The sequence below is a fragment of the Primulina eburnea genome, chromosome 12, assembly GCF_022965805.1.
Source record: "Primulina eburnea isolate SZY01 chromosome 12, ASM2296580v1, whole genome shotgun sequence".
NCBI lineage: Eukaryota > Viridiplantae > Streptophyta > Magnoliopsida > Lamiales > Gesneriaceae > Primulina > Primulina eburnea.
The window spans coordinates 27,037,577-27,063,406 of NC_133112.1; positions in this window are offsets into that span (position 1 = coordinate 27,037,577).

The following is a 25,830-nucleotide window of genomic DNA, read 5'->3' on the forward strand; positions in this document are numbered from 1 at the left end:
CTTCAGTTTTCATCTCAATAGCTTTAGTTTTGGCTTGATAACTTATCAATTCAAATCTTTATCAGTTACAGTTTTTGCGCACTTAGGTAAATTCATTAGAAACAAAATAACAAATTTTGTTAACATCAAAATCAAGATTGTGAATATGAAATATTCCAACACACTATATAAAAATCGAACTTGGACAAGTTACAAAAATAAATTCAAAATAAATTAATTTAAAGGACTAAAATTACAATTTTATCTTTATTTTAAATCATTTTTCGTATTCTATTTTGCACGGACGACAAGAAGCTTAAAAAACCTGCAAAATACTGCCAATCATCACGAAAAATTCATCTTTAACTAATAATCAGATCGGGAAAAGACGCAGAAACTGAAAATGAAGAATTCCTTTAGAATTTGCCGAAAGAGTGAAAGTAGGTTCCTAGGATGGTGTTTATGCACCGAGCTGCAATCGGGGATGGTGTTACCGGCTGCAGGCAATATATTATGGCAAAGTAACCGGGTACATACGGTATTTTTGGTACACATGGCGATTGATTACAGATGATCGCAGTCGGTGAAAAATCTCACGGTGGCGACGGAGCACCACTTATTTCACCTTTTCTATTAAAAAAGCTGTTCGGGTTTCGGCATCAACTTAAATTAAAATCATTTATATAATAAATACATATGAATATCTTATCTGCAAATTTTAAAAGTTTTTGAATTATTTATAGCAATGAGACTAAAATTTTGTAAGTGAAGGATGATCACAATTTTAGCAAGAAAAATAAGTTCATGATCAATTAAGTAGTTAATAAAAATGAGAAGTCTTCTTTTGTTTTGTTCTTCACCTTGTTGAAGTTGAATTTTAGTCATGTAATTTTGTTTTTTTGTTTAATGGTATTTTACTCTAATGATAATGTAGCAACAAACACGTCAACAATATTTCGAGATTACGTCAGTATTTTATGTTGTCATGTCAACCAACATTCATAGAAAAAAAAGTTCCATAACTAGCTAAATTCAACTCTAACAAATTATAAGAACTTACACGATGAATTTGACAAATTTCCCTCAATATAATTCCATAGAAACTGGAGAGCTAATTGGCCAATATGCACATGTGAACACTAGTAAGTAAGAATAATTTTGAAACACCACTCGTAGGCAACATGCACGAAAATATGCTAGAATAATGCAATTAGCTATGATGATATTTTACTTGCATTTATAATAGTTCCTAGCTATATTATACAACCCTTGAAGAACATCTCAGATATTGCCAAAAAAGTAAACTACAAATACTAAAATCCATTAATTATCACCCAACATTCCTTAATAATGTCTGTTGAGTAATTTCCTCTAAAACCTTCAAAATACGAAGGAAAATATAAAATAAAATGGAAGAACCTAATTATTGTGTCATTAATTTAAGTCTGCAAAATCGGATTTCTATATTTGATCAAGCTTCGCTATGAGAAATGTCGATCACAGTGGAATCAAGCTCATGGTCAGATTGTTGGAAATCGGTTTTCTCGTGTCCAAAAAACAACAGAAGTTTTAAAATTTTTAATTTGACGTTCAAATAACGCCTTTGGACACTCGCATGGTTTGAAAAAAATAAACATTCATAGGGTGTTTATGAATATACCTTTAGTGAATGAATATCTTGTCACCAACTATTTCGGGATTGGTAGAGATAACTCTCGTAGTATTCTCTACGAACAATTTTCTTGAAATATTCAATCTCCAATCAAGTCCACGACTGAAATATTTTTTCCTCCTTTAAATTGCACTAAAAAAATTTGGAGGAAAATTAACGTTGAGATCAAAAACAAACTTGACGGCTCAAACCCTAATTTTCATTAAAGGTGGCAAAAAATTTGGAGAGTTTTGGAGTGGAATTTTCGAAAAACACAATGTGTGGAGGCTAGGGTTTTGTGACCCACTTTTAAATCATGAGCCCTTAACCTAATCCTTAATTACAATTTCAGGGTTCCTTAATTAAATATTAATGATCTTAGTTAATTAATTTGACTAGTCCAACTAGTTTAATTAATTAATACATCAAAGTCCATGAAAAACTTTAATTATTTAGCATGTTGAACTGTACTCCTACAAGCCCTTTTTACATACTCCCATTACATTTAATTTAATTTCATAAAATCAAATTTGAGTTTAATATTTTAAACTCTCAATTTTCATAAATTCAACTCCTTGAATTTATTTTTTTCAAATTTTAATTTTTATAAATTCAACTCTTTGAATTTATTATCTCATTATTTTATATAAATCAACTCTTTGTATTTATTGTCTCAACGGGAACAAATGATCCAATACTTGTGTGATCCTCAATGGTTCAAGGATGCATCTAGCCATTGGTTCACAATTTTTTATGATTCAGGACATTGTCTTTTATTCGGGCTTACCCTTATTTGCTCAATTTCATATACTAACATTTGATAATGAGAATACCATAATTAATCATTTTTTTATTAAATTCATCGAATCATGGTAAGAGAGTCTAGTAGCATCACTCCATGAATCCTTACGTATCACTGATAGTGTCTGCAAGACCCAATCGGTTATGATTAAAGTACAATACAGTCTTTTCAACTCATATATCCTGGTCGAATCTGCAACCATTGATTCATCGAGGGTTGCATTGAATCAATGGTATTGGATTCGATAGTTGTGTGATACATTAATGAAATATATATAATGTCATCGCATGTATAACTAGAGAACTCTTGTCCCTAATGTACATATTACATCTGGACAAAGATTTCATGCACTTCTATTTCGTTAGATCACATAGGATATCCACACCTGTAGGTGATGAAAGGGATCGATTTTAGGTGCCCAAATACGCAACGGAAGTTCAAAAATTTTGATTTTTTTACAAGAACAATTCGAGCACTTCTTGTACTAGGATGTAACATACACAAAAACACAACTATGACATTCATAGTGTAAGGCTCGAGAATTATCCACTGGCATTGATGTTAGACTTGTAAAGGTAAGAATGCATGACATTTAATCAGAATTGTGAGGTTTGGGCCGAAGCCACACCGCACCCGCGGAACAGGAAGGACCGCACCCGCGGTGCATTGACAGAAAATTGGTGAATTTGTGCGAAGCAAGACCGCACCCGCGGTGCTAACAAGACCGCACCCGCGGTGGTGAGACCGCACCCGCGGTCATGCAGGTACCGCACCCGCGGTCTCAGAATTTCGGAGAATGGACGGGCTACCGAAAGCATAGCGCACCCGCGCTCTTGAGCCACTGCACCCGCGGTGCTGCATGCAAAAATGCCACCTTCGTTTCTTGGCTTGACACATGGCATATATATATATATATATATAGGAAGCTGCTGAATCATGTTATTCCTCATTTTTCCAGAGCAAGAACCGAGAGAAGCAATTATTCTTCAAGTTTCTTCAAGCTTCAAGGCAAGATTGTACAAAATTTAGCCAACCGATTTTAGATTCGACTTCGATTTCGAACTACTCTTATCATTGGCTATTCAAGGATGTAAGTTTTATTATATTCCAGCATGTCTCGAAATATTCATGTTGGGGAAACTCCGATTTGAGTGAGAATATGTGTTCATGATATGTTGAGGGTACTATATTCGTTATCAGATCGAATTTCGGACATAGTATGCTATTGTTTCGATTTCCAGCATGTATTATGGAGAGATTATGCAGATTTCAGTGTATGTATTGTTATGTTAATGATGTTGGGAGTTGATTTGGAATTAGCATGTTATTATTGAGTTATCGGTATCACGAGACTACGCCGTTATGCCGTTCAACTGTATCGAAATCAAGTATTGTTTGTATATGAGTTGTTTGAGTTGGTTGTGTTCTATATTGATAGAAGGTATATCTACATTGCCATTTCAGATTTGAAGTGACAGGTTTGACATTTGATTCGAGATCTCGACTAGACAGTGCGACAAGAAAGGTATAATTCATGTGGTCTTGGGATTGCACAACTCGATTCAGATTTGATACGAGTTTCCCTAAATCACATACTAGATTGTTATTACATTGATTATGTAATGTTTTGTTTATTGATTTATATTCTAGTCCTGAGATAGGAGATGTTGGCAGATTGGACAAAACTAGACGTTTCGGTGTATCGACGCATAGGAGTAGATTTAATCTATGTGCAGACCCTCGATACAGAGTTGACCGAAGTCTAGGAATAAGACGTACCGTTGCCCCGAGTGGTTGGGTAGGTGACAGACCGTCTTATTCACACCGAGATCCCTAGATTAGAAATGAGTCGAGTCAAGATTTAAATGTTGAATACAGATTTGTATTCTTCTACATGTTTAGATTTACATTCATGTTACTTGATATATGCTATGCATTTGTATATGATATTTACATTGCATGCATCCATGTTTTATACTGGGATATGTTCTCACCGGAGTTATCCGGCTGTTGTCGTGTCTGTATGTGTGCATGTCAACAGGTGGGGCAGGATCTGGGTCTCGAGCTAGATGAGAGATTGACGATAGCGTGGAGATCTCGGGCGTCGAAGATTTGTAGGGTTTCCTACTGGACTTGTATCACTTATGTTTGTAGTTGGTATTTGAACACTAGAGTATGGTTGTACTAGACAGACATGTATGTACGTTATGTTGGTTACTCACTATAAAGACATGTTATGTTTTAATTATACATTTGAATTAATGTTAAAAGCAAATTTTTGACCCACATTTTCGAACAAAGATCCAATTAAATCCCAAAAGAATTGAGTTAGAGTCCGGGTCCCCACAACAGGTGGTAACAGAGCAGTAGGTTCTGTAGAGTGAGATAGAATAGAATGAGCGGGGTAGATCGAGACATCTTCCTTGCTTTTGATGTGCTAGCATGATTATTTGCTTTCTATATTATGTGTTGTGCATTATCTGAATTGATTTACAGCATATAATTGTCAAGCCTGAATCAGAACCGATTCTCGATCAGAGTTTATGATCAGAGGAGGGCTGAGACAGATGATACTGATTGTGTACTAATCAGTTTGGTAATCAGATTTATGCCGCCTAGACGTATACCACAGCCAGAGCAGGGTAGCACGTCCGGTGCACAGATGGATGTTACCGCTACGCCGATGGAGACCTTATTGAAGAGATTTCAGTCTTTCCATCCGCGTACCCTGAAGGGCACAGAGAGTGCAGTAGAGTGCGAGAGCTGGCTTGATGATATCGAGATGTTATTTGAGTCTTTGGCATATACTGATGAGTGACGTGTGAAGTTGATAGGGCATCAGATGCAAGAGGTTGCCAAGAGCTGGTGGTTGACTACGAAGAGAGCCTTGGAGCACCGAGGCATTGACATCACGTGGAAAGTCTTCAAAGATGAGTTATATCAGCGATTCTTCCCCGTCTCCTACCGAAAAGATAAAGGAGCTGAATTTGCGAATCTGAGGCAGGGACAGTGGAACATCGAGGAGTATGTTGCTAAATTTTCTGCATTGCTACGATTTGCACCGCATGTGGCCGGGAACGACGAGGCAGTGGCCGATCAGTTCATCAACAGATTGAATCCGGATGTCTTTACTTTAGTGAACACGGGACGGCCTAACACCTTTTCAGAGGCACTGAACAGAGCTAAGGGAGCAGAGGCTGGCTTGATCAGGCAGTGAGGCGCTTCTTACGGTGTTCAGGGGCAGAGACCGCCACAGTCCACGACCGTACAGTTTCCACCACCTCCTCCTCGTTTTGACAGTGGAGCTAGTGGTAGTGGCAAGAAGGAATTTTTGAAGGCTAAGGGCAAGCAGTTTAAGAAGTCCGGGAGTAGTTCGAGTGGATCTCGACAGAGAGGTCAGGGTTCAGATTACAGTGGCGTATATTGTAGCTCGTGTGGAGGACGACATGCGACGGAGCAGTGTCAAGGAGTTATGGGACGCTGCAACATCTGTAGGCAACAGGGACACTTCGCTAGAGTTTGTCCTCAGAGAGGTGCACCACGATTCCAGAGTGCAGGGTCATCAGCACCAGTGCCACAGATGGAGAGACAGGCATCCTCTGTACACTCCTTTCAGCCACCCTCCACACAGACCCAGCAGAGACCAGGAGGTAGTCAGACTGTGAGTCAGCCTCCCAGACAGCAGGCACATGTTTTTGCCCTGACAGAGGAGCAGGCGCAGGAGGCGCCAGATGACGTTATTGCAGGTAACTGTTTTATTTGCGGTTATCCTGCATATGTGTTGATTGACACAGGTGCATCTCATACATTTATATCTGAACATTTTGCATTGAGACATTCATTGCCTGTTGAGTCTTTATCGACAGTAGTGTCTATAGCTTCTCCGTTGGGAAGTGGTTTGATATCTGTGACTACTGTTAGACACTGTATGCTTCAGTTTGAGGGGCATGAGATTGATCTTGATTGTGTAGTACTTGGGTTAGCTGATTTTGATTGTATAGTTGGCATAAACATGTTAACCAGGTACAGGGCCACGGTAGATTGTTTCCACAAAATTGTCAGATTCAGACCCGAAATGACAGATGAGTGGAAATTCTACGGAAAGGGTTCCAGATCTCGGATTCCCTTAGTATCTGCTCTGACTATGAGTAGATTGCTTCAGAGAGGAGCATAGGGCTTTCTTGTATATTCAGTAGATCTACTGAAGTCGAGCCCAGCATTGGCAGATCTGCCAGTGGTTTGCGAGTTTGCAGATATATTCCCAGACGAGATTCCAGGGTTGCCTCCAGTTCGAGAGGTTGATTTCAGCATTGATCTTGTGCCAGGCAGTGTTCCTGTCTCGAGAGCTCCATATAGGATGGCACCGACAGAGCTGAAAGAGTTGAAAGCACAGTTGGAGGATCTTTTGTCCAAGGGATATATCAGACCCAGTGTATCTCCTTGGGGTACTCCGGTGCTTTTCGTTCGAAAGAAAGATGGTTCGATGCGATTGTGTATTGATTATAGGCAATTGAACAAGGCGACAGTGAAGAACAAGTATCCGTTGCCTCGCATCGATGATTTGTTTGATCAGTTACAGGGATCTTCTGTTTACTCGAAGATTGATTTGAGATCAGGTTATCATCAGCTCCGAGTTAGCGACGTTGATATTCCGAAGACTGCATTCCGGACCAGGTATGGGCACTACGAGTTTATCGTTATACCTTTTGGTTTAACGAATGCACCAGCGGTTTTTATGAGTTTGATGAACCGCATTTTCCAGAGATATTTAGATGATTTTGTGATTGTGTTTATCGATGATATTTTGGTGTATTCGAAGAGTTTGACTGAGCATGCAGATCACCTGAGGATTGTATTGAAGACTTTGAGAAATGAGCAGTTGTATGCTAAACTGTCCAAGTGCGAATTCTGGCTGAGACAGGTTGTCTTCTTGGGTCACATTATATCTGGAGATGGTATTGCGGTAGATCCGAGTAAAGTTGAGGCTGTGATCAGTTGGCCGAGACCGACTTCTGTGCCTGAGATACGCAGTTTCATGGGTCTAGCTGGATATTATCGACGTTTTATTTGAGATTTCTCCATTATAGCGAAGCCGATCACCCAGTTGACACAGAAGAACATGCCATTTGTGTGGTCCGAAGATTGTGAAGCCAGTTTTGTAGAGCTGAGGAAGAGGCTGACTAGTGCACCTGTCTTGACGATTCCTTCAGGTACAGGTGAGTTCGTTGTATATTGTGATGCATCTCACAGAGGGCTAGGATGTGTTCTTATGCAGCGAGGGCACGTGATAGCGTATGCCTCTAGACAGCTAAAGCCGCACGAGACTCGTTATCCGATTCATGATCTTGAATTGGCGGCGATTGTTTTTGCACTCAAGATCTGGCGCCATTATTTGTATGGCGAGACATTTGAGATCTATTCCGATCATAAGAGCTTGAAGTATCTCTTTTCCCAGTCAGAATTGAACATGAGGCAGCGACGATGGCTTGATCTGCTGAAAGATTTTGATTGCGAGATCAAATACCATCCAGGAAAGTCGAATGCAGCGGCAGACGCCTTGAGTCGAAAGGTATATGCTCTTTCCTTGTCGACTGTAGGTGTATCGAATTTAGTAGAAGATTGTTGCTTGTCCGGATTGACATTTGATGCAGAGAGTAGACCGTTGCGACTTGCTGCGATTCAGATTGAGCCAGATCTGATTTTGAGGATCAAAGAAGCCCAGAGAACTGATCCGAACGTCAGAGATCGATTGATATGGTCAGAGCTGGTCATATATCAGAGTATCAGGTTAGAGATTATGTTCTGTATGTGAATAACCGCTTAGTAGTGCCAGAGATTTCAGATTTGAGACGACAGATCATGTCAGAGGCACACTGTAGTCGGTTCAGCATTCATCCTGGAGGCAGAAAGATGTACAATGATTTGAAGACGCAATTCTGGTGGAAGCAGATGAAGACAGATATTGCAGAATTTGTGTCTAGATGTCTGAATTGCCAACAGGTGAAGGCAGAGAGGAAGAAGCCCTAGAGGTTTACTTCAGAGTTTGTCTGTTCCTGAATGGAAATGGGACCACATTTCCATGGATTTCGTGACGAAGTTACCTCGATCTTCGCGGGGCTGTGACGCGATTTGGGTTGTGATAGACAGACTGACCAAATCAGCGTGCTTTATTCCGTACAGAATGACCTATCGACACGATCAGATGGCAGAATTGTATGTCAGAGAGGTCGTCAGATTGCACGGTGTGCCGAAGTCGATCGTATCAGATCGTGATCCACGATTCACTTCTCACTTTTGGCACAGTCTGCAGAAGGCCTTGGGTACGACTTTACACCTGAGCACTGCTTATCATCCTCAGACGGACGGACGGTCAGAGCGGACTATCCAGACTTTAGAGGACATGCTGAGAGCTGTAGTACTAGACTTTGGTACTAATTGGCAAGATTCATTGCCGTTATGTGAGTTTTCATACAACAACAGCTATCAGACTAGCATTGAGATGGCACTGTTCGAAGCTTTATACGGAAAGAAGTGCAGATCTCCGTTGTACTGGGATGATATCTCTGAGGTACCAGAGTTGGGGCCTGATATGATTCGTGAGATGACCGAGAAAGTGAAGATCATTCAGAAGCTAATGAAGACGGCACAAGATAGGCAAGCGAAGTACGCCAATGTTAGACGCAGACCGTTGGTATTTGAGCAGGGAGACAGAGTATTTTTGAAGATTTCACCTTTCAGAGGCGTTGTCAGATTTGGCAAGCGAGGAAAGTTGTCTCCTAGATACGTCGGTCCGTATGAAATTCTAGAGAAGATTGGCGATCGAGCTTACAGACTTGCTCTTCCTCCTTCATTTTCTGGTATACATGACGTTTTTCATGTATCGATGTTGCGCAGATACATGCCAGATGATTCCCATGTCATCCAGCCTGACGAAGCCGAGCTGGATCAGACTCTGAGCTATGTTGAAAGACCGATACAGATTCTTAATCGGAAGGAGAAACAACTCAGAACCAAGACCATTCCGCTTGTGAAGGTGCAATGGAGTCGTCATGGCATCGAAGAAGCAACCATGGGAGACAGAGTCTGAAATGAGACAGAAGCATCCCGAGCTATTTAGTTGATGTAAGTATTCTGTTAATTGATTCTATTGCTTTTGTATATACTTGCATGATTACTTATTTACGAGTTCGAGGACGAACTCCTGTCCAAGTGGGGGAGAAATGTAAGGCTCGAGAATTATCCACTGGCATTGATGTTCGACTTGTAAAGGTAAGAATGCATGACATTTAAATCAGAATTGTGAGGTTTGGGCCGAAGCAACACCGCACCCGCGGAACAGGAAGGACCGCACCCGCGGTGCATTGACAGAAAATTGGTGAATTTGTGCGAAGCAAGACCGCACCCGCGGTGCTAACAAGACCGCACCCGTGGTGGTGAGACCGCACCCGCGGTCATGCAGGTACCGCACCCGCGGTCTCAGAATTTCGGAGAATGGACGGGCTACCGAAAGCATAGCGCACCCGCGCTCTTGAGCCACCGCACCCGCGGTGCTGCATGCAAAAATGCCACCTTCGTTTCTTGGCTTGACACATGGCATATATATATATATATATATATAGGAAGCTGCTGAATCATGTTATTCCTCATTTTTCCAGAGCAAGAACCGAGAGAAGCAATTATTCTTCAAGTTTCTTCAAGCTTCAAGCCAAGATTGTACAAAATTTAGCCAACCGATTTTAGATTCGACTTCGATTTCGAACTACTCTTATCATTGGCTATTCAAGGATGTAAGTTTTATTATATTCCAGCATGTCTCGAAATATTCATGTTGGGGAAACTCCGATTTGAGTGAGAATATGTGTTCATGATATGTTGAGGGTACTATATTCGTTATCAGATCGAATTTCGGACATAGTATGCTATTGTTTCGATTTCCAGCATGTATTATGGAGATATTATGCAGATTTCAGTGTATGTATTGTTATGTTAATGATGTTGGGAGTTGATTTGGAATTAGCATGTTATTATTGAGTTATCGGTATCACGAGACTACGCCGTTATGCCGTTCAACTGTATCGAAATCAAGTATTGTTTGTATATGAGTTGTTTGAGTTGGTTGTGTTCTATATTGATAGAAGGTATATCTACATTGCCATTTCAGATTTGAAGTGACAGGTTTGACATTTGATTCGAGATCTCGACAGACAGTGCGACAAGAAAGGTATAATTCATGTGGTCTTGGGATTGCACAACTCGATTCAGATTTGATACGAGTTTCCCTAAATCACATACTAGATTGTTATTACATTGATTATGTAATGTTTTGTTTATTGATTTATATTCGAGTCCTGAGATAGGAGATATTGGCAGATTGGACAAAACTAGACGTTTCGGTGTATCGACGCATAGGAGTAGATTTACTCTATGTGCAGACCCTCGATACAGAGTTGACCGAAGTCTAGGAATAAGACGTACCGTTGCCCCGAGTGGTTGGGTAGGTGACAGACCGTCTTATTCACACCGGGATCCCTAGATTAGAAATGAGTCGAGTCAAGATTTAAATGTTGAATACAGATTTGTATTCTTCTACATGTTTAGATTTACATTCATGTTACTTGATATATGCTATGCATTTGTATATGATATTTACATTGCATGCATCCATGTTTTATACTGGGATATGTTCTCACCGGAGTTATCCGGCTGTTGTCGTGTCTGTATGTGTGCAAGGAAACAGGTGGGGCAGGATCTGGGTCTCGAGCTAGATGAGAGATTGACGATAGCGTGGAGATCTCGGGCGTCGAAGATTTGTAGGGTTTCCTACTGGACTTGTATCACTTATGTTTGTAGTTGGTATTTGAACACTAGAGTATGGTTGTACTAGACAGACATGTATGTACGTTATGTTGGTTACTCACTATAAAGACATGTTATGTTTTAATTATACATTTGAATTAATGTTAAAAGCAAATTTTTGACCCACATTTTCGAACAAAGATCCAATTAAATCCAAAAAAAATTGAGTTAGAGCCCGGGTCCCCACACATAGGGTGTTGAAAAATCGTTACCTATCAATTTCTTGATATTGATGTTTGGCTCCAACTTAGTTGTCAAGCAACTAAGCTCTTCAATGACAAGACCTTCTACAAGCTTCCTTTGAACACTCCTTGTTCAAAAATTAGGCCCAACACTTGCTAGCTAGAACCCTTCTTACTTTGCACTAGAAAAATTGAAGATTTTTCTTTGAGAAGTGATTTCTTTCCTCAACAATTGAAGAAGAAAATTGAAAGAAAATTTTGGAGAGAACTTGATGGAAATTTCGGCCAACACAAGGTAGAATGAAGGGGAGGATGACTTGTCTTGGTTATGGGAAAAGCTAAAACACTTTTAGCATGCCAAGTCTTGGAGATTGAAAAAGCAATCTCCAACCCTTCACCTCCCATGCATGCAAATCTTATTTGATTTTTAACAATTAAAAATCCATGGACTTAATTTAATTATCTCAAACATATTTGAGACTAATTAAACATTACTTGAATTTACTCAAATCTACTAGTTAAATAATTATTCCAGTTGGACTCTACATGACCCAATATTATTTAGTTAATTCAACACTTGAATTAATTTAATTATTTGGACTCTACTAGGCCCACTAGTGTTTAATTAATTCAATACTAGAATTAATTTAATTTAGTCCATAATAATGTTTATGAAAATCACAGTTTTCAAATGCATTATTTATTTGGCCAACTTTTAATCTAGGAACACTTCCACAAATTAAAAGTTACATTTCTCTCGTAGAAGTCATACTTCTATTTATTCTTATGCTTATAAACTCTTTTATAAGCCGTTCAACACATTGAACTATTTTATTTCTCAACGGGATCTAGTAAGCAAGTAATTGTGTGGCCCTCAATGGTTCATTGATACAACTAGCCGTGGGTTCACATCTCCATGTGATTCAGACTAAACATGTCCTTATATGAGCATACCCCAATTGCTCCATTCTTAATTATCAACACCTTGATAATAAGAACGTCAGAACTCAAGTCTGATAGTACCCAACCAATCATGTTAAACGCCTAGTAGCATCGCTTACATGATTCCCTATGTATCAAATGATAGTGCCTGCAAGAACCATTCAATTATGGTTAGCTTACAGTATGGTCCCTTCAACTCATATATCCCGACCGATTCGACAACCAGTGGTATATCGAGAGTTATCAATGAATCGATACTATGTGTCATGTCGTAGTTGCATCGATGGTGTAATCTATGAAACCCCTTTCATAACTACCACCATAATCTGATCAGAGATGTATTGCCCAAATTCAGTACACGTATAACCCATGCATTTATTTAATTATTAAAGCATTTATTTAATTTTAAAACAAGTCATAGTAGTGCATGATTTATTTTAATGCATTATTTTAAATTAATTATGTTTATACGATGCACGTTAAAATATTTTTCGAGTTTCATGTTTCAGGCGATTATTCGAGGCGGGATCGAGGAAAAGACCGGGGACGATTCTTGGCAATTTAAAATGCGGTATTTTTATTTTAAAAGTTAGGAAAGGGGTATTTTAAATAATTTATTTAGTTTAGCATTTTAAAGCCTTATTTAGGTGTTTAGTTATTTAAGAGTTTAAAACTTTTAAAATTAGTATTTTTGTGTGTATTATTTTAATTGAGGGATTTTATTAAAGTTTAAAGAGTGTTGGTATTTTAAATAGTTTTATTTATTATTTAATTAAGCAATTTTTCCTAATTTACTAATCACACACACACACACACACACTCTTTTACACACACTAATAAACGCCTAAACACACACACATTCAGATTTCCACTTCTTTTATTAAAAAAAAGAGAGCAAAACCTAGGGTCTCCTTCCCAAGTGTGCAGCCGCCCCTCCCTTTCGGTTCCAGCAAGATTTTGTTGGATTTTCTTCAAAGAAAATCGTACCACGCTTGTCCTGGATCGACCCTCACTCCGTCTCCGCTTCGGTATCGCCGTTACGGTATTTCAAAGTATCCAAGGCATGTATATTCTGTTATTTCTGCATCTATCTCGCCATATTATGTGTCGTGTTATTTTTATGCGTAAAATTTTATGTATGATGTTCGTCGCTTGAGCAGAAAACGATTTGGATCAGTTTTGAAGTAAGTGTTAGATCTCAAATCCCGTTTTTTTCAGTTCTTTGGAAAACTGCGATTTTTCGGTCGGATTTCTGAGAAAACGTTTAATACGAAAATTGTATAACTTTTTGATACCTTCGATTTGATATAAAATTTGAAATATTTGGATAAAAATTGGGTGAGTTATGATGTTTTTCGTGGGACTGCTCAAACTTCGTTTTTCAGAAAATTATGTGTTGATGCGTTTTTTTGAGATTCTATTGTTGCAGGCTTCGTTGGGAATCGACGGGTGATTGTTGCTGCATCTAGATATGTTTTGGGATGTGTTTAGGTGTTAATTGGTGGTTCGTTTGGGTCGGGATTGGCTTGGGATGTAATAGAAGTCGTAGGAAGCGAAACGATGCCGAATTACGGGTTATTGTTGAATTGAAGTTACTTGTCGATGTTTGGGAACGTTTGGGGTGTTTGTATGGGTTTGAATCAATGTAATAACATCATAGGATGAGTCTTGAGGTTTTGGTTCGTGGTCCTTAGGCATGGATTGAAAGGGTGAATGAATAAGTTAGTGAATTTTCGTGAGTTTGCAAGTCCAGTGCCTACCGGACCCATTCCCGGACCCCTACACGGAGTCCGTGTCCGTTTTCATTCAAAAATACGAAATTCCAGAGCCTACCCGGACCCGTACACGGACCCCTACACGGGGTCCGTGTACCCATTTTTAAAAAAAAAAAAATTTTTTTTAGGATTTGCTTCGGGGTTCTATATCATGGTTTATCACCATGGTTAAAATTTATTTATGTAAAAATATAGGATTTGTTTTGTCGTCTTATGTCATGGTTTAGTACAATGATTATACGAGGTCAAGTCCGGAGCGAACTAGAATGTCATAAGCTACTTATTCACTTTGGTGATGAGCTCAAGTACCTACGTCTAAGACATGCAAGTTAAGTATTTAAAATTCATGTTAGTTTGTGCAGTAGAGGCCCCAAGTGAGATCCAACGAATCCCTCAACGCCAAGTAAGTATGATGACGTGCAAAAGAAAATATTTTAAAGTTTTGAGGTATGCTAATTGCTTTGTGGCCAAATGTATGAATGGGTTTGGAAGTCGGTGAATGTGCCCGAGGACCTCTCCGCCCCGTTAAACTTATGAACGGGTTCATATCGGGATTGGAAAGCGTTAAACTTATGAACAGGGACCAATCCTCATGTTAAACTTATGAACGAGGATCTTATGTATGCGGCAGTGGATACGTCCCTGTCATCCCAGTACTGTGGTGTGTCTGATAAGGCCTTATTATGTTATGGGTTACTTACTTTGAAACATGCCTCTACGCAAAAGTTATGCTTTATGCGCTCAAGTTTATGTTACGAGAATGTTTAAGAAAATTTTAAATTTTTCCGCAAATTTTAAGTTGCATAAGTACGGTTCGTTACAGTTGGTATCAGAGCGGTGTTCTTGTAAAGGGTTATGCCTACTGCCAGTCGCAAGAAGCTCACGAAGTCACACCTAAAGTCTGTAAGTTTTAAAGTTTCAAATTTATGTTATGTAGTAAGCATTAAGTCATGATTTCAGCATGTACATGTTTTATGTTCAAACTACGTGCATCTTAATATTGGTATTATGTACACACATGTTGGGTTTACGTGTTGGGTAAATGTTAGAACAATATGCCTCCCAGACGTAGGATTGTGCGTGAAGCAGGCGATGAGCATAGGAAAGACCAGGATGGGGAGAGGGTTACTCCTCCTCGTCCACCCCAGATATGCAGTCTCAGATGCTTGCAGGGATGGCCCAGTTCTTCGCACAGTTGCGGGGAACTAGATTGCAGTAGACACAGGGGCGAGGCCCAGACTGGAGGCGGTCTATGAAAGATTTAGGAGGATGGATCCGAAGGATTTTTCAGAGACCACTGACCCGATGATAGCAGAAGGATGGATTAAGTCCATCGAGGTAATCTTTGCATTTATGGAGCTACAGGATGCTGACAGAGTGAGATGTGCCGCCTTCTTGTTGACTGAAGGCGCAAGGCTTTGGTGGGAAAGCGCTTCAGTGTCAGTGAACTTACAAACACTGACGTGGAATGGGTTCAAGGAGGTTTTTTTACTCCGAGTACTTCACTGAAGAAGTACGCTCTCACCTGACCAGGGAGTTTATGTCGCTGCGACAGGAAGACAGCAGCGTGGCAGACTTCTTCAGGAAGTTTAAAAAGGGGTGTCACTTTTTGCCCTTGATGACAATTGATGCCCGGGGGAAGATGATGCATTTTATGGATGGGTTGCGGCCGATATTGCGCCGTGATGTTCGAGTTGCTGGTCCGATGACTTATACAGTTGTCGTGTCGAGAGCTTTGGCGGCAAGGCAGAACCAAGGGGACATTGAGGTCGATAGGCTTGGCAAGAGGCCCTATCAGGCACCTTGTTTTGAGGAATCTTTGTAAGTCATTAAGAAACATTGGATTAAGTGGATATGAGTACTGGAATTAGGTTAACTAAGACTACTTGGGTCGTGTAAGTTTTGATTTCAAATTTATGGAATAGGTGATCATATGGGGATATTGGGTGAAATAAAAATGGAATTAGTTGTATTCAAGATAGGTTAGCAATGTCGAATATTAAGATTTTTATCGAGTAATAAATTCAAAATCTTTATATGAGGATTCTAGAATTTAGTGGGCTATAAGTAAAGTTGATTTATTAGAATTAGTCCATCATTAACAGGGGAAACTTATTAAGCTTTATACGCTAGAATTAATTAAGTATTGAGGATACGTCAAATTGTGACATTCGTTCGAACGAGGAAGATTTAAGCGTCTTAGGCCTTAACTATAATGTAATTGGGAAGGAAATAGTTTAAGCATGTGTTTGATGCTAGGAATTTTTTTATTATCTAAGCAGAAGATCAATATTATATATTTTGGGATTTTATGGATTAGTGTTACTCGAAATTTAAGATTAGCAGCAATCTTTATTTGGGATGTACTTGTAAACAGCCAAGTTACGTGAGTTAGTGTCGTATGGTAAAGACTCGATTCAAGGATCGTAGGTCAATAGTATTACGGGGTTAAGATAAAGTTTAACTTTTGAGTGTAGTACCAAGGATAAAAGTTGATCAGTAACTTTTGGTGCTAAGATTTCTTAGATTGAACTGCATAAATGTTAATGTAATAGATCGATAAACATTACGAGTATAGTATAAGGAAGGTAAGATACGATAAGTTTAAACCTCCATTTCTAATATTGGTAATTGTGAGAAAAGTCAGAACTCGAGGTCATAGTAAAGTAAAACTAAGACAACCTTCAGAACTAGATTAGGACATTACGATTTCTTAGTGATGCTATTTGGACTGACGAATGCTCCAGCTATTTTCATGGACCTAATGAACCGAGTATTTCAGCCTTACCTTGATCAGTTCGTCATAGTATCCATTGACGATATTCTCATTTACTCGAAGAGCCATGAGGAGCACAACCAGCATTTGAGGACAGTTCTACAGACCTTGCAGAGTCGCAAGTTGTTTGCGAAGTTCAGTAAGTGTGAATTTTGGTTGGATAAGGTAGCGTTTTTGGGTCATATTATTTCTAGCAGTGGAATTGAGGTGGATCCAACCAAGGTAGCGGCAGTTAAGGATTGGGTTGAACCGAAGAATGCATCGGAAATCCGCAGTTTTCTGGGTTTAGTCGGTTACTACCGTAAGTTCAGACAAGGATTTTCATCGATAGCAGTGCCACTCACGTCACTGACAAAAAAAATGCTAAGTTTGTGTGGAATGATGAATGCCAAAAGAGCTTTGATACTTTGAAGCAAGCTCTTATTTCAGCGCCAGTGCTAGCCATGCAGACAGGGCAAGGTGAATTTGTGCTTTATACAAATGCATCTAAGCTCGGATTAGGCGCAGTGTTGATGCAGCATAGTCGAGTGATAGCTTATGCTTCCAGACAGCTAAAGGTGCATGAGAAGAATTATCCGACGCATGACTTAGAATTAGCCGCCGTCGTCTTTGCATTAAAGATTTGGAGACACTACTTGTACGGCGAGAAGTGCCAGATATTCACGGATCACAAGAGCCTCGAGTATTTCTTCACACAGAAAGAACTGAACATGAGAAAGATACGGTGGTTAGAGTTGGTAAAGGACTACGACTGCGAGATTAGCTACCATCTGGGAAAGGCTAATGTTGTCGCAGATGCCTTGAGCAGGAAAGTGGCAGTTTTAGCACAGTTTTCAATACAGAAACCTCTTCAGTATGAGATTCAGAGGTTTGATTTAGAAGTTTACCGCAAGGGCAGAGCTCCAAAGCTGTCTAATTTGACAGTCCAATCTTCTCTGCTAGACCGCATTCGTGCAGGTCAGTCTTCAGATGAGCAATTACAGAAATGGAGACTGAAGGATGAAGCTAAGGGCTGTGTTCTCTACACCTAGTGAGATGGTATTGTGAGGTACAGAGATAGAATGTGGGTACCTAGTGTTGATTCGATCAGAGAGGATATTCTGACAGAGGCGCACGAATCTCCGTATTCTATTCACCCAGGAGGTACCAAGATGTATAAGGACTTACAGATTCTGTATTGGTGGCCAGGGATGAAGAGAGACATCCGCAGATTTGTGTCTGAATGCCTCACTTGTCAGCAGGTGAAGGCAGAGCATCAGAGGCCAGCAGGATTGGTTAAGCCACTCTCAATCCCAGAGTGGAAATGGGAGAACATCACGATGGACTTTGTGGTTGGTTTGCCGAGGTCAATCAGAGGATCGAATTCTATTTGGGTTATAGTGGACCGACTCACTGAGTCAGCGCACTTTTTGCCAGTGAAGACGACTTTCTCCATGACGCAGTACGTGGAGCTTTATATCCGGGAGATTGTTCGATTGAATGGAATCCCAGTTTCTATCGTGTCCGACAGGGACCCGAGATTTACATCGTCCTTTTGGAAGAGCCTACATGCAGCCATGGGGACGAAGTTTCTTTTCAGTATCGCTTTTCACCCGTAGACAGATGGACAGTCTGAGCGAGTGATTCAAATTTTGGAGGATCTATTGCGAGCGTGTATGATCGATTTCCAGGGGACTTGGGAATATAAACTACCTCTAGTGGAGTTTACCTACAACAACAGCTTCCAATCATCTATAGGTATGGCTCCCTACGAGGCGTTGTATGGAAGAAAGTGCAGATCACCAGTTCATTGGGATGAATTTGGTGAAAGAGCAGAACTTGGCCCCGAGATAGTTCAGCAGACTGCAGATGTGGTGCTCAAGATCCGATATAGAATGAAGACCGCCCAGAGTCGCCAAAATAGCTATGCCGATAAGAGGAGAAGAGATCTCGAGTTTTCCGTAGGTGATCACGTTTTCATAAAGATAGCACCCATGAAGGGTGTTATGAGCTTCGGGAAAAGTTGCAAACTGAGTCCGAGGTTTATTGGACCTTCGAAATTTTGGACAGAGTTGGGACACTAGCTTATCGGGTTGTCCTTCCGCCGAATCTGGCCGGGGTACACAATGTGTTCCATGTCTCAATGCTGAAGAAGTACCTAGCAAATCCTTCGCACGTATTGAGCTATGAACCGTTACAGTTGGCTCCAGACCTGCCTTATGAGGAGAGGCCTGTCCAAATCCTAGACAGCCAGGAGCGGAGGCTTAGAGCAAGGTGACCAAGCTGGTCAAAGTCAAGTGGCTGAATCAATTAGTGGAGGAAGCCACTTGGGAGGAAGAAGCGGATATGAGGAACCGCTACCCGGAGTTGTTCGGTAAGACTTAATTTCGAGGACGAAATTTTTTTAAGTGGGGGAGGAACTGTAGTGCCCTAATTTAGTATACGTATAACCCATGCATTTATTTAATTATTAAAGCATTTATTTAATTTTAAAACGAGTCTTAGTAGTGCATGATTTATTTAAATGCATTATTTTAAATTAATTATGTTTATACGATGCACGTTAAAATGTTTTTCGAGTTTCATGTTTCAGGCGATTATTCGAGACGGGATCGAGGAAAAGACCGGGGACGATTCTTGGCAATTTAAAATGCGGTATTTTTATTTTAAAAGTTAGGAAGGGGCATTTTAAATAATTTATTTAGTTTAGCATTTTAAAGCCTTATTTAGATGTTTAGTTATTTAAAAGTTTAAACCTTTTAAAATTAGTATTTTTGTAGGCATTATTTTAATTGAGGGATTTTATTAAAGTTTAAAGAGTGTTAGTATTTTAAATAGTTTTATTTATTATTTAATTAAGCAATTTTTCCTAATTTACTAATCACACACTTTTACACCCACTAATAAACCCCTAAACATACACACATTCAGATTTCCACTTCTTTTATTAAAACAAAAAGAGCAAAACCTAGGGTCTCCTTCCCAAGTGTGCAGCCGCCCCTCCCTTTCGGTTCCAGCAAGATTTTGTTGGATTTTCTTCAAAGAAAATCATGCCACGCTCGTTCCGGATCGACCCTCACTCCGTCTCCGCTTCGGTATCGCCCTTACGGTATTTCAAATTATCCAAGGCACGCATTGTAATGCCCTAGATTTAATATGAATAGACAGAAATTGAGAAATGTAATGCCTGAGATTCTTTTAGATAGTTGAATACGAAACGCAAGAACAGACAGGGCGAAACGATGCGATAAAATATGAAATTTTATCTGTGCAAGACCGCACTCGCGGTCTGGCAAGCACCGCACACGCGGTGCAATTGGCAGAAAGTTAGTAAAATTCCCGTAGCCACACCGCACCCGCGGTAGAATAAGACCGCACCCGCGGTGGTGCGACCGCACCCGCGGTCGTGCAGCAACCACACCCGCGGTCCTTAAAATTCAGAAAATGATAGGGTGGCCGAGAGCATGGCGCACCCGCGCTCCTTAAGTCTCCGCACCCGCGGTCATGCGTGGAACTTGAAAAATAAGGACACCTGCTCTTGCCATGCAAATCTGATATATGTGTCTTCATTCCACCCATTTCAGATACGGGAAACAAGGGAAAACTCAGAAGAAGAAGAAAGGTTTCTTGCTTATTAAAATTGATCTTGTGCAAGATTTAGCCATCCAAATTATAATCCGAGTTGAAATTATTGTTCCTTGCATCGACGACTGCAAGGTAATGTAAGTTTTGTGTAATTGTAACATGTCTCAAATCATAGATGTTGGAGAAATTGTAATATGTTAGTTATATGGGATTCTTGGCATAGTGAGCATCGTATATTCACTATCGGGTTGAATATCAGATGTCATACGCAATTGTTACGATTTTCCAGCATATATTGGCATGAGATTATGCAGAGTGTGTGATCTTGTCATAGATATTATGATGATTATGAGTTGAGAATTGCACAATGTTGATATATGATGAGATTTGGATAGACCGGTATTGAGAAATCATGTCGTTATGCCGTCCGACTGTACCAAGATCACATATAGAATTAGATAGGTGTTGAATTGAGTTGGGAATTGATATTGTATGTATCTACATTTCCATTTCAGATTCGTATTGTCAACCGTGACGGCAACTGTGCGACGAAAGGTATAGTACATGTTTTGTTTGGGGAATCACGACTCAAATGAGATCACATTTGAGTTTCCCAACCAAAATCACATACTTGTTTTGTTGTTTATATCTCGATATGATTATGATATTTTATGGATTTGTTTATAGACTTGTATACAAATCTTGCTATGCTTTGTTTACAGATCATGTGGCATTGCATTAGAATGATTATGCTTGTTTACAGATTGTGTATTCATGCATTAAGATAGGACAGTCTGGAGATCAGGCAGACTTCTAGATGTTCGGCGATATCTCAGCTTAGGGGAAGATCACCGCCCCTTTGTAGACGTGGATACAGATCAGGCCGAAATCTAGGAATAAGACGTACAGCACCACGATTGGTAGTGTAGGTGACAGCCAGTGACGTCTTATTCACAACGGGATCCCTAGAGTTCTAGTCGAGTCGCGTCTAGACATGATTAGACTCGCATTGCATGATTATATATGAATGACATTCATATTAGCATGTTTCATGTTTTAGATTGTTTTAATGCATGTATACATGTTTATACTGGGATTTGTTCTCACCGGTTTTCCGGCTGTTGTTATGTCTGTATGTGTGCATAACAACAGGTGGGGCAGGATCTGGGTCGAGACAGAGATGATCGTGTTAGCGTGGAGATCACGGGCGTAGCAGATGGACTAGTAGTTGTCTTTTATTATGTACTGTCTTTTAATACTGGTTAGTTGAGGACATACAGAATAAGACATGTATATTATGTTTGTATGTTGTAAATTAAATAAAGATTGATGCTTGTTTAATTACATTTGATTAAATGTAAAAGCGAAAAATTGACCCACGTTTTAGGATAATGATCCATTTAATCCCAAGAAAATGAATTAGAGCCCGGGTCCCCACAACAGGTGGTATCAGAGCAGTAGATCCTTTAGAGTGAGATAAGATAGAATGAGCGGGGTAGATCGAGTCTTCTTCCTTGCTTTATGATGTGCTAGCATGATTAGTTCTTTCCATATTGTGTGTGTGTTATCTGATTTGATTATAACATGTGCTTAACTGAATCAGAACCGATTCTATATCAGAGGTAACTGACTAGAGGAGGGCTGAGACGGTTGTATATTTGGTATACTAATCAGTTGGATTATTAGATACATGCCTCCTAGAAGAGCAGTTGTGCCAGTACGACCCATAGCACCAGAACAGGGTAGCACATCCGGAGATTCAATGGATGTTACTGCTACGCCAATGGAGACACTGCTCAAAAGATTTCAATCCTTTCGACCGCCAACCTTGAAAGGTACAGAACTGGCAGTGGATTGTGAAAGTTAGCTTGAAGACATTGAGATGTTATTCGAGTCTTTGGAGTATGGTGACGAGAAAAGAATAAAGCTTATTGGCCATCAACTCCAGGATGTAGCTAAGAACTGGTGGTTGAACATGAAGAGAGCACTAGAGCAACGTGGTACGAAATTACATGGAAAGTGTTCAAGACGGAGTTCTATCTGCGTTTCTTTCCTATCTCCTATCGTAAAGATAAAGGTGCTGAATTTGCCAATTTGAGGCAAGGAACTTTGAACGTTGAAGAGTATGTTGCCAAATTCTCTTCCTTGCTTCGTTTTGCACCTCATGTTTCAGGGAATGACGAGGCCATGGCGGATCAATTTATCAATGGCTTAAATCCGGAAATCTTTACGTTGGTAAATACGGGGAGACCCAACAACTTCTCGGATGCATTGAATCGGGCCAAAGGAGCGGAAGCAGGATTGATAAGACAACGGAGTGCTCCATATGTTGCTCCTGTGCCAAGACCACCACAACCTTTAGTACAACCTCCTCCTCCAAGATTTGAAATGGGCGGTAGTAGCAGTGGGAGAAAGGAACAGTTGAAGGCGAAAGGAAAACAATTTAAGCGACCTGGGAGCAGTTCGTCGAGCTCCAGCGGATCAAGACAGACTGGTTTTGATCAAAGTTCAAGGACTCCAGGTGTCTACTGCAATTCTTGTGGGTATAGGCATGCGACTGAACAATGCCAAGGAGTTACAGGCCGATGTAACCTTTGTAGGCAACCGGGGCATTTTGCCAAAGTCTGTCCACAGAGAGGTGTACAGCAAGGCCAGAGTGGAAGAGCATCCGGTTCAGCACCTCAGTTTGAGCGGACAGGCATCATCGGTTCACTCTTTTCAGCTTCCACCGGCACAGACTCAACCCAGAGGCCGAGGTAGTCAGACGGTGAGTCAACCTCCGAGGCAACAGGCTCAAGTGTTTGCATTGACAGAAGAGCAAGCATAAGATGCACCAGATGATGTTATAGCAGGTAACTGCTCTCTTTATGGTTATCCTGCTTATATCTTGATAGATACAGGTGCATCGCATACATTCATTTCAGAGCGATTTGCATTGTTGCATTCATTGCCTGTTGAGTCTTTGTTAGATGTTGTGTCTATTAATTCTCCATTGGGGAGTGGATTGATATCTGTAACTACGGTTAGACATTGCATTCTACAGTTTGAGGGGCATGAGATTGACCTAGATTGTATAGTGTTGGGTCTAGCTGATTTTGATTGTATAGTCGGTATTGACATGCTAACGAAGTACAGAGCCACTGTAGATTGTTTCCATAAGATTGTCAGATTCAGACCCGAGATGACAGACGAGTGGAAATTCTACGGTAAGGGTTCCAGATCTCGGATTCCCTTGATTTCGGCTCTTACTATGAACAGATTGTTACAAAAAGGAGCAGATGGTTTCTTTATTTATGCTGTAGATATGCAGAAGTCGAGCCCGGCATTGGCAGATTTGCCAGTAGTACGGGAATTTGCAGATATTTTTCCAGATGAGATCCCGGGATTACCTCCGGTGCGAGAGGTAGATTTTAGTATTGATCTTGTACCAGGTACCGTACCTATTTCGAGAGCTCCGTATAGGATGGCACCCATCGAACTAAAAGAATTGAAAGCACAGTTAGAAGATCTTCTAGCCAAGGGATATATCAGACCTAGTGTATCTCCTTGGGGCGCTTCGATGCTATTTGTGCGAAAGAAAGATGGTTCGATGCGTTTATGTATTGATTACAGGCAACTGAACAAGGCAACGATCAAGAATAAATATCCTTTGCCTAGGATTGATGATTTATTTGATCAGTTGCAGGGATCCTCTGTGTATTCGAAGATTGATTTGCGTTCTGGGTATCATCAGCTCAGAGTTCGAGATATAGACATACCAAAGACAGCATTTCGAACCAGGTATGGACATTACGAATTTATTGTCATGCCTTTTGGTTTAACCAATGCTCATGCGGTATTTATGGGCTTGATGAACCAAGTGTTTCAGAAATATGTGGATGAATTTGTATTGTTTCATCGATGATTATTTTGTGGTTACTTCGAAGAACAGATATTGAGCATGAAGAGCATCTCAGAATTGTTTTGCAGACGTTGAGAACGAGCGAATGTATGCTAAATTGTCAAAGTGTGAGTTTTGAATCGTGTGACATACTATCCGAGAGATGTCTTCGTAGATCTTAGGAGAAGCTATGATCAGTGGTCGATGACCGACTTCTGTACGAAATGTAGTTTCAGGCTTAGCCGGATCTACGATTATCAAAGATTTCTCAGTATTGCAAAGCCATAACTCAATGAAAAGATCATTTGTTGGTCGAGGAATGCCGCTTCCTTAACTAGAAGAAAAAGCCTGACTAAGTTTGACGCCTTCAGTTTGATCGTTGCATGTGTACTTCTCACAGCTTAGCAGCGATCATGATCGCTACGCAGAGAGAAGCCACATGAAGTTACCCATTCATATCTGATATTGCGGCTATCGTATTTGCATTAAAGATTTGCGTCATATCGGCGAGAAATTTGAGATTTACTCCGATCACAAAAGCCTGAAGTATCTATTTTCTCAGTCAGAATTGAACATGAGGCAGCGTAGGTGGCTTGATCTATTGAAAGATTTTGACTGCGAAATCAAATACTATCCAGGAAAGTCAAACGCAGCAGCAGATGCCTTGAGTCGAAAGGTATGTTCTTTATCCTTGTCGACGATAGGTGTTACGAATATGATTGAAGACTGTTGTTTGGCTGGATTAACATTTGATACAGATAGTAAGCCACTACGACTTGCTATGATTCGAGTTGAACCAGACTTGATAATGAGAATCAAAGAAGCACAAAGAACAGATCAAAATGTGCAGAAATCAATTCAAATGGTTCAAGCAGGGCACATGTCAGAATATCAGGTACGTGATCATGTGCTATATGTGAATAACCGTCTAGTCGTGCCAGATGTTGCAGATTTGAGACGGCAGATTCTGTCAGAAGCACATTGTAGTCGGTTCAGCATTCATCCTGGTGGCAGGAAGATGTACAATGACTTGAAGACACAATTCTGGTGGAAGCAAATGAAGTCAGACATTGCCGAATTTGTGTCTAAATGTTTGAACTGTCAACAGGTAAAAGCTGAAAGAAAGAAGCCAGGAGGTTTACTTCAAAGTTTATCTATTCCTGAATGGAAATGGGACCACATTTCCATGGATTTCGTGACGAAGTTACCTCGATCATCCAGAGGCTGCGATGCGATTTGGGTCATTATTGACAGATTGACCAAATCTGCTTGTTTTATTCCTTACAGAATGACGTATAGACAAGATCAGATGGCGGAGATATATATTCGAGAGGTAGTCAGATTACATGGAGTGCCGAAGTCTATCGTATCAGATCGTGATCCACGATTCACTTCTCACTTCTGGCACAGTTTACAGCAGGCT